This window comes from Staurois parvus, unplaced genomic scaffold (assembly GCF_062004578.1).
Source record: "Staurois parvus isolate SC_StPar_1 unplaced genomic scaffold, SC_StPar_1.0 ptg000153l, whole genome shotgun sequence".
Taxonomy (NCBI): Eukaryota; Metazoa; Chordata; class Amphibia; order Anura; family Ranidae; genus Staurois; species Staurois parvus.
Genome location: NW_028317949.1, coordinates 13,979,191 through 13,988,116, shown reverse-complemented (window position 1 = coordinate 13,988,116; position 8,926 = coordinate 13,979,191). Strand labels below are relative to the sequence as shown.

General features: G+C 45.2%; 1 pseudogene; it reads right to left on the bottom strand.

Moving 5' to 3' along the window:
* Window positions 1–4,780: 4,780 nt before the first annotated feature.
* On the bottom strand, window positions 4,781–4,949 carry LOC149463733 (U2 spliceosomal RNA; annotated as a pseudogene).
* Window positions 4,950–8,926: the final 3,977 nt, after the last annotated feature.

The window sequence follows — 8,926 nt, the reverse complement described above, 5'->3', positions numbered from 1 at the left end:
CAATGACTGGTGCCATAGCTTGGAGACTCTATAACTTTCACACAGACTAAATAATATACACTAATTTGTTTTTTTTTACCAAAGTTATGTAGCAGTATACATTTTTGCCTAAATTTATGAAGAAAAATTACTTATTTGCAAAATGTTATAATAGAAACAAATAAAACCTTATTTTTTTCAAACTTTTTGGTCTTTTTTCGTTTATGGTGCAAAAAATAAAAAACCCAGGGGTTATTAATTACCACCAAAGGAAAGCTCTATTTTTGGGAAAAAAATTTCATATGGGTACAATGTTGCATGACCACGCAATTGTCATTCAAAGTGCAAGAGCACTAAAAGCTGGGCAAGAAGGGGGGTAAAAGTGTCCTGTATGAAAGTGGTTAAGGAAGAAATGGGGCAAGGTCTCTCTTTTTTTCCTTTTTCATGGGAGGGAGGGATGGGAGGGAAGGGTTTATAAGATGCTTAAACTGTAATTTTTTTTTAAGAATGATTAATGTATTTTATTATGCTTTTACTAAAAAATAAACAAAGAGAGTAAACAAAAAATAAACCTTTTGGGACACTCCAGATATGGGGGGGGGGGGGGGCACTAGTCCATCCAATTGTTCTTTAGGCCAATATTTTTTTTCAGCTGACCACACATGGTCAAAAACATTTCAGTGTTATCATTCACAGTCATTTGTGGCAACAGGTGGCTCACCCAAAAGATGATATGTTACCAGCATCACTCTCAGTCTTGGTCTGCTGCCTCTGCTAAAACAGTTTTATGATGGCCTCAATGTATTGTTGGTGTTTCTGTTTTTGCTGTGCTAGCAATTCACTATGGTGGGCCTTGGCCATCCCAGGGATTGCTCTTGGATTCCCAAGCTCTTTTTGTGGGCCTCCTGTTGGGCTGCAAGATTCTGTTGCAGAGCTTGCTGTTTGACTGCAAGGCTCTGTTGTAAACTTGCATTTGTCTGCTGTTGATTTGCAGTTGCCAGAGGAAGCTGTGCCAATAACTCCTCCATGATGGCCTTACTTCACCTGCCTGCAAACCTCCTACATATGTGAGGAATTAGCTCAGTATCAGGTTGTGCATGACTCCCTGGATGAATCACAGCATGATGAAAAAGGCACAGCAAGACAATAGGATCTTAGTGTAACAAAACTGTGGTTTATTTACAAGGTCTGTGTTTACAAAGTGCAGGTATCAAAATGGCAAAATAAAACAAAAAATAAACAAAATGGCTGCTTCCCAGTCTGTCCTGCACAGAGATCTTGTTCCAGGATGAGATGGAGCATTCTCCCTAAGCAGCCTGGGAGTTTTATAGAGCCCAGAGTGCACAACCTGCTTCAGCTGAGCTTGTTAACGCCTCAGTGCACCAAGCAAGCTCACTACACAGAACAGAAAAGAAAACACTTTGTATTTGGACACCCCTCTAAATCATTGGATTCAGGTGTTCCAATCACTTCCATAGCCAGAGGTGTATAAAATCAAGCAGCTAGGCATGCAGACTGCCTCTACAAAAATGTGTGAAATAAAAGGTCACTCTCAGGAGCTCAGTAAATGTAAGCATGGTATCGTGATAGGCTGCCGCCTGTTCAATAGGTCCATCCGTGAAATTTCCTTGCTACTAAATATTCCATGGTCAACTGTTAGTGGCATTATAACAAAGTGGAAGCAACTGGGAACAACAGCAACTCAGGCACGATGTGGTAGGCCATGTAAAATGACAGAAAGGGATCAGTGTATGCTGAAGCACACAGTGCGCACAAGTTATCAACAGCCTGCAGAGTCAATATCTAAAGACCTGCAAACTTTGCATGGCCTTCAGATTAGCACAACAGTGCGTAGAGAGCTTCATGGAATGGGTTTCCATGGCTGAGCAGCTGCATCCAAGCCTTACATCACCAAATGCAATGCAAAACATCGGATGCAGTTGTGTAAAGCATGCCGCCACTGGACTCTAGAGCAATGAAGATGTGTTCTCTGGAGTAATGAATCACAGTTCCCTGTCTGGAAATCCGATGAAAGTGTTTGGGTTTGATGGTTGCCAGGAGAACAGCCCTTTCCTGACTCCAATGTGTCAATTGTAAAGTTTGGTGGATGAGGGATTATGGTGTAGGGTTGTTTTTCAGGGGTTGGGCTTGGTCCCTTAGTTCCAGTGAAGGGAACTCTTAGGTGTCAGCATACCTAAACATTGTGGACAATTTCATGCTCCCAACTTTGTGGGAACAGTTTGGGGATGGCCCCTTCCTGTTCCAACATGACTGCACACCAGTGCACAAAACAAGACAATAAAGACAAGGATGAGCGAGTCTGGGGTGGAGGAATTTCATTGGCCTGCACAGACTCCTGACCTGAACATGATAGAACACCGTTGGGATGAGTTAGAGTGGAGACTGTGAGCCAGGTCTTCTCATCCGACATCAGTACCTCATAAATGAGCATCTGGAAGAATGGTCAAACATTCCTATAGAAACACTCTTAAACCTTATGGACATCCTTCCCAGAAGAGTTGAAGCTTTTATAGCTGCAAAGATTGGGCCAACTCAATAATGAACCCTATGGACTAAGACTGGGATGCCATTAAAGTTCATGTGGGTGTAAAGGCACCTCAGAGCCAAGGAGTAGCTTAGAGTTAGGAACTGGCTGTACAGTGTACAGTGGGGTCATAAAACACCTGTTTCATGTACATGGTCAAAAGATAGATTGCTATCTATGTGATGCCAACCCCCACTTTAAGGCATCCAAGTAAGTAAAAAGGAAAATTCAAATCTCAGTAACAGACATTAACACTAGGTCTCACATAATTGAGAAAAAACTGGATAATGCTCAATTGATCTATTGGCAGTGATAAGAAAAGTCAAGTGATTCAGAAAATTTGGTTGGTCTGTCATTTAGTTTTAATTCCCTCAATGTCACCAGGATACAACAGATACTGTACCTCAATGGTACATCAATATGCTGACACAAGATTTGTTCTTATATTGTTTTGTTCCTAGTAGCAATTACAGGCTGCCCTTTACACTCTTGAGTCAAACATCCATTTCCCTTGCTGACATCTTTCAGAAGTGGAGAACCAGCATTGCAATCTCTGCTCACACTTCCTGCTCCTCTGGTTATGTCATTATGCCAATGCAGTTTTGTGGAACTTGAGAGAGTTCCACAAGCCCTACTGGATAGATCACCAGTACTCAACCTTCCTCATTGTAGAATGTTTTTCTTTTCCTTCTGCAATTTTGTTCAGCTATGGCTGTTTGTGGCAGCATTGCACCCCTGTTTGACTCTGTTCCCCTCCTAGGCATTTGGACTGAAAGCAGACTAGGTGCCAAGTATTATTTTGACACTTGTGACCATTAAGAGTTGTGTACTTTCATCCACGTTTCAGCATATTGTTGACAGTAGGTTTCAGTACTTGCCTAGTTTTATTATGCTTTCTTTCTTCACAGGAGACTTCTCACTTTTCTTATGGAAAGCCTTCCAACACTATCACTCACTTGGAGCAGATATTCTTATTTTACAGGTGACACAACTCCTCTCCTCGTATAATCCTGTTTTCCTACATAAACATTTCTCCCATTTCTATTTGACTGGAGGCAATAAGAAAGGCGGAGTGGCTATGTGTATCTATAAATGTGTATACTTCACTATGGTCAAACTGATCAGAGGTACAGCAGGCAGATTCCTTCTGGTTAGGCGCACATTGGAGGACTCATTAGTAACCATTATTTCCTATTATGCCCCCCGACACAGGCCAACGCCCATTTTTCTGCACCATATTTAATAGTTTGCTTCCAGAGATTGAGGGTATGGTTCTTATTGGGGGAGACTCCAAAGTAACACTATATTCCCTCTACAATAAGTCTAAATGAATCTCATCTTCACCCCAAAGATACGCACAATATTTGTCTGGATACTGCACCACCATGGTATAATTGACATTTGGTGGGAATTCAATGCCTCTAAAAAAACCTATATGTATTATTCCCACTTGCATAAAACCTAGAACCTACTCTCATACTTTTTTTTTTTCAAATCCATGAAGGTGCGAAAAACAAAAACCCATAAGTGAACAAAAATCGTGAAAGTGCAAAACACAAACACAAAAAAGTGCACATAAGGGTGTGCTTTAGTCCACCCTCTGAAGGGGTAGGACCTCTACCCTGATCCCCCTGGATGCAAGGCTCCTGACAGGGACAAAGGTTTCCACATGGTCCACCTAGCCAAAAGGCCTGGTGGACCCCGTTCCTTGTGGCTAGCCGAAGCAAACCACCAAGTACTAGGTCAGGAAGCTCTCCCAAAGAGAGATCCTCCAGAAACAGGGGAGGAAGGAATCTAATGGCCATGCATCCTCCCCCTAGACTTCAGGGCAGGCCCCAGGACCCACACCCTCCATTCTAGTGAGAAAAAACACACACAAAAATGAAAGGTGACAAAACGGTGGGAGAAAAATAAATTAATAAATAAGTGGGCCGTGCAATTGTGCACTGGCTAGGCTCTGAGGCCCATAGCAAAAAAACTGTGCTGGACTTAGCCAAAAGGCCTAGCCTTAAAAGGCGGAGTGCAGAAAATGTGTTTAGAAAAGTGACCATGTGCACTTTTTACAATTGGGATCCCACCCCCATGTGCTACTAAGAGCACCCCTGAGGCAACTACTCTCAGGGGGCACTGCTCTGTGGACCCTCTGCCTCCCCGACCCCTGGCCAGACAAGGTAGATAGATTCAAATCAGGAGGAAATGGGTCCCTCCAATTTTCCCGGGGGAATTACTCCTGGTCCCCAACAGCTTGTGGGCACCTTGGTTTCTCTTCCAGCCAGCTAACCTTCAGAGCCCCCATCATACCAGCAGGGATACTATACAGCCAGCCATCCTCGCCTAAAGGCAAGAATGATGGTGGAGCACCCCTTCTGGACACTGATAAGAACAGATTCTACACTTGATCTTAGCCAAAAGGCTGATAAACAATACTCTCATATAGACCAGCTATTCATGACCTCCTCTGATGTTCCAGCATTTCAATCTAGTAAAATGATCAATGTCTCCTGGTCAGCCCACTTGCCAGTCATAGTGATTTTCACCTCCCTTCGCAAATCCTCATGACTGGCCTTTTGGAGGCTGAATGACTCTCCTTTAAGTAATACTTCTGTATGATTTGGTAATGACTTGCAGATAGAACAGTTCTTTGAACACAATGATCCTTCCACTACTTCTGCTATCATCAATTGGGCAGCCTACAAAGCAACGGTCCAAGGGATAATCATCAAAATGTCATCCAGATTGAATAAGGCCTCAGAGGAACAAATTTAATCTAAAAGAACAAACTCTGCAGGACCTTCTCAGAGCACATGAGAAAGAACCCCACCTTGATCTCAGAGACAAGATTGATTCTGCTAAATTACAACTTAATGTATGCCTAACCACTAAAGCAGAACAAAGTCTCTGCTGGCCATTCATGAAATACTATATTCAAGCTGACCATTCTGGCACGTTACTGGCCAGGAAACTCACCCCATGCCCTTGGTATATGGCTGTTCCAAAACTGAGAAAGGTGGATGGCTCATTCACATAGAACCATTAGAGAGTTCTACAACTGTTCCATGATTCCATGACTAATACTCAGAAATTTATACTACCCCTGAGACTGTTTCCGAGAGAAGGATGACATCTTTCCTGGACAGTCTTCAGATACCCTCCTTAACTGACTCCCACAGGGAGCTCCTCAAAACGGATCATCTTTCACCATTATGGAAAAAATGTTGCATGTTATCAAACAGGCCCAACCATCTAAATCACTGGGCACAGACTGCTTTTCTGTGCAATATTACAAAAAATTCATTATTGGCCCTTCATTTACAAAAACTCTACAACGCCTTCCGGGACGGTGTCCCCTGGATGCGGAATATAACAAAGCCATGATATGCATGTTGCCCAAACTTGATTAAGGGCATAGCAACATGAAAAACTATAGCTCCATCTCCCTGATCAACAACGATTTAAAGTTGCTAACAAAAATCTATGCCAGTAGACTCAAACATTTTAAAGAATCCAACATCCATAGAGATCAAGTGAGGTTTGTGCCTAAGCGTCAAGCAGAAGACCAAATCAGAAGGGCACTGAATATTGTCTCACTTGTTTGGTCCAATTGGGATGGGGTTGTGCCTCGATAAGGTATGCTACTGTTCCTAGACCTTTATAAAGCTCCCAGACTGTAAGCTTTAACCACTTGCCTACCGGGCACTTATACCCCCTTCTTTACCAGACCAATTTTCAGCTTTCAGTGCTGTCGCACTTTGATTGACAATTGCGCGGTCATGCAAGATTGTACCCATATGAAATTTTTATAATTTTTTTTCTCACAAATAGAGCTTTCTTTTGGTGGTATTTAATCACCGCTGGGCACTTTACTTTTTGCGCTATAAACAAAAAAATAGCAAAAAAATTGAAAAAAAAAATGTTTCTTTGTTTCTATTATAAAATTTTGCAAACAGGTAGTTTTTCTCCTTCACTGATGTGCGTTGATGAGGCAGCACTGATGGGCACTGATAGGCAGCACTGATGGGAACTGATAGGCAGCACTGAAGGGCAGTGATAGGCAGCACTAATGAGGTGGCACGGATAGGCGGCACTGATAGGCGGCACTGATAGGTGGCACTGACTGGCACAACCGCTGGGCACTGACTGGTGGCACTGACTGGCAGCATTGCTGGACTGCACTAATGGGCACTGGTGGGTGGCACTGGTGGGCACAGGTGGGTGGGCACAGGTGGGTGGCACTGCTGGGCACAGGTAGGTGGCACTTCTGGGCACAGGTGTGTGGCACTGCTGGGTGGCACTGCTGGGCACTGCTGGGCACAGGTGGGTGCACTGCTGGGCACATGTGGGTGGAACTGGTGGGTGGCACTGCTGGGCACCGATCATCAGGGCACTGATCATCAGTGCCCTGATGATCAGTGCGATTTCCTGCTCTGACAACTGCCGGTTCTCAGCAGTAATTTCCTCACGCTCTGACAGCGTGAGGAAAGTGCAGCCGAGAACCGGCGATTTCATTTCCCGGTGATCAGCGTGTCATTGGACACGGCTGATCACGTGGTAAAAGTCCGCTGTGAATGGCCTTTTACCACATCACATGATCGTCTGTGTCCGTAGGACACAGCGATCACGGAGATCGCCGGGTGCGAGCCCAGGGGGCGCGCAGGAGAGCGCGTTCTGGGAGGACGTCATGTGACGCCCTCCCAGAACTGGCCGGCCGCAGTGTAGCCGTCATTCAGCTATCTGCGGTTGGCAAGTAGTTAACAAGCAGGGCCCTCTGTTTCCTCTTGTACCAAATTGTATTGTAACTGTTATGTCTACCTTCATTTTGTAATGTGCTGCGCAAACTGTTGGCACTATATAAATCCTGTATAATAATAATAACAATAAAGCCTTTGAATCCATATCCTGGCCCTTCAAGGTTCTGCACCATTGGAATTTTGGCCCAACCTTTACCCAATTATTACATACTCTCTACTTAACCCCCCCCTCCTCCCGTGCATACCATTTTTACTGCGTATAGGTCCAAGCTTATACACATACACACAGGCACTGGACAGGGCTGCCCGTTATTGCCCTTATTGTTCGTTATCACAATTGAAACTTTAGTGATTGCGAAGATCACAAGATCCCAATATTCATGGAATACAGAGTGCAGGAATACAGCAAAAAATGTGCTCTCTTCATGGATTATCTCTTATTCTTTGTGACCTCACCCATTATGACCCTCCCTAATCTTTTACAACTTTTGTGTGAATTTGGTGCCATATTGGGTCTACGAGTTAAACCATATAAATTGGAAGCTCTCAATGTCAAAGCCAAACAGAGCATATCACTTTGAGAATGGTATTTGAAGTCAGATGTCCAGGAGATGGCAACTCCAAGGAAGGCATTTCACTGCTATATCGACTCTTTCAGTCATCATGTAAAAAAAATTCTTATCAGTTTGCCACTGAAACTATGTATGCTGGGGGGATGTCCAAGATGGCGGTGGGAGTGGATGCATTAGGAGGAGAGCTCCGCTACCTTTTATCAGAATCTTAGTCCATCCTGGACACAGCGGGGTCCCTGTGGAGGTTGGCCACTGCCTGCTGAGGTGACCTGGGTCAGGTTGACCTCAGCCCACGGTCCTGGTGGATTGTGGCCTACGAGGCCCGTCGTGGCCTATGCGAGGCCGACACTGTACCCGGGCCAGCGGTTTGGGTCCCACCGACATCGGAGACCCCCGCTGGCTGGGGCTATTACCTGGAGGGGAGATCCAGGCCGGCTGGTCCCCCATACACAGATCGAGGCATACTGTGGCCTGCAAGGCCTGGTGTGGCCTACACAAAGCCCAGACCTACCTTACTCTGCACCCAGGCATAGCTGGAGACCCGGATAGGTGAGCTGCTGCTGGGGGAATGTGACATCCTCAGCTTCCCCTGTATCATGCAAAGGAACCCATAATCCTGTTGGGGCCTGCGCTCAAAGGAGTCCGCGTGCTCTCCCTTGTTGGGAAGAAGACTGAGCTGGTCCAGAGGCTCTGCGGGGCGACCTGCACCTACCCCCCCACCCCCCCTATTTCCAGCTGTGATAATCTCTTCTACAATTTCAAGCCTTTGGTGAGATGCATGGACTGCCCTGTAGAGATTATCCCTATGTAAAAGTACCCCCGTTGGGGGACGCAAGCGCGAGGGCAGGTTTGATGTCCATTTGATGTCACTGTCCCTTGCCACCAGAACATTTACCTTGGCATATCAGGCTTCCAATCCCCATGCACTGGTACAAAAGATAGCAGGTGTTTGCGGAATACCTGGTATATGCTCGAAGATGCATCGCACCTTGGGCAATAAGCCCAAACACCGGGCCCAGCAAAAAGACTTTCTGCCCTGGAAGTCCGACAAGATGGCGTCCAGCCCCCCTGAGCCCGATGAG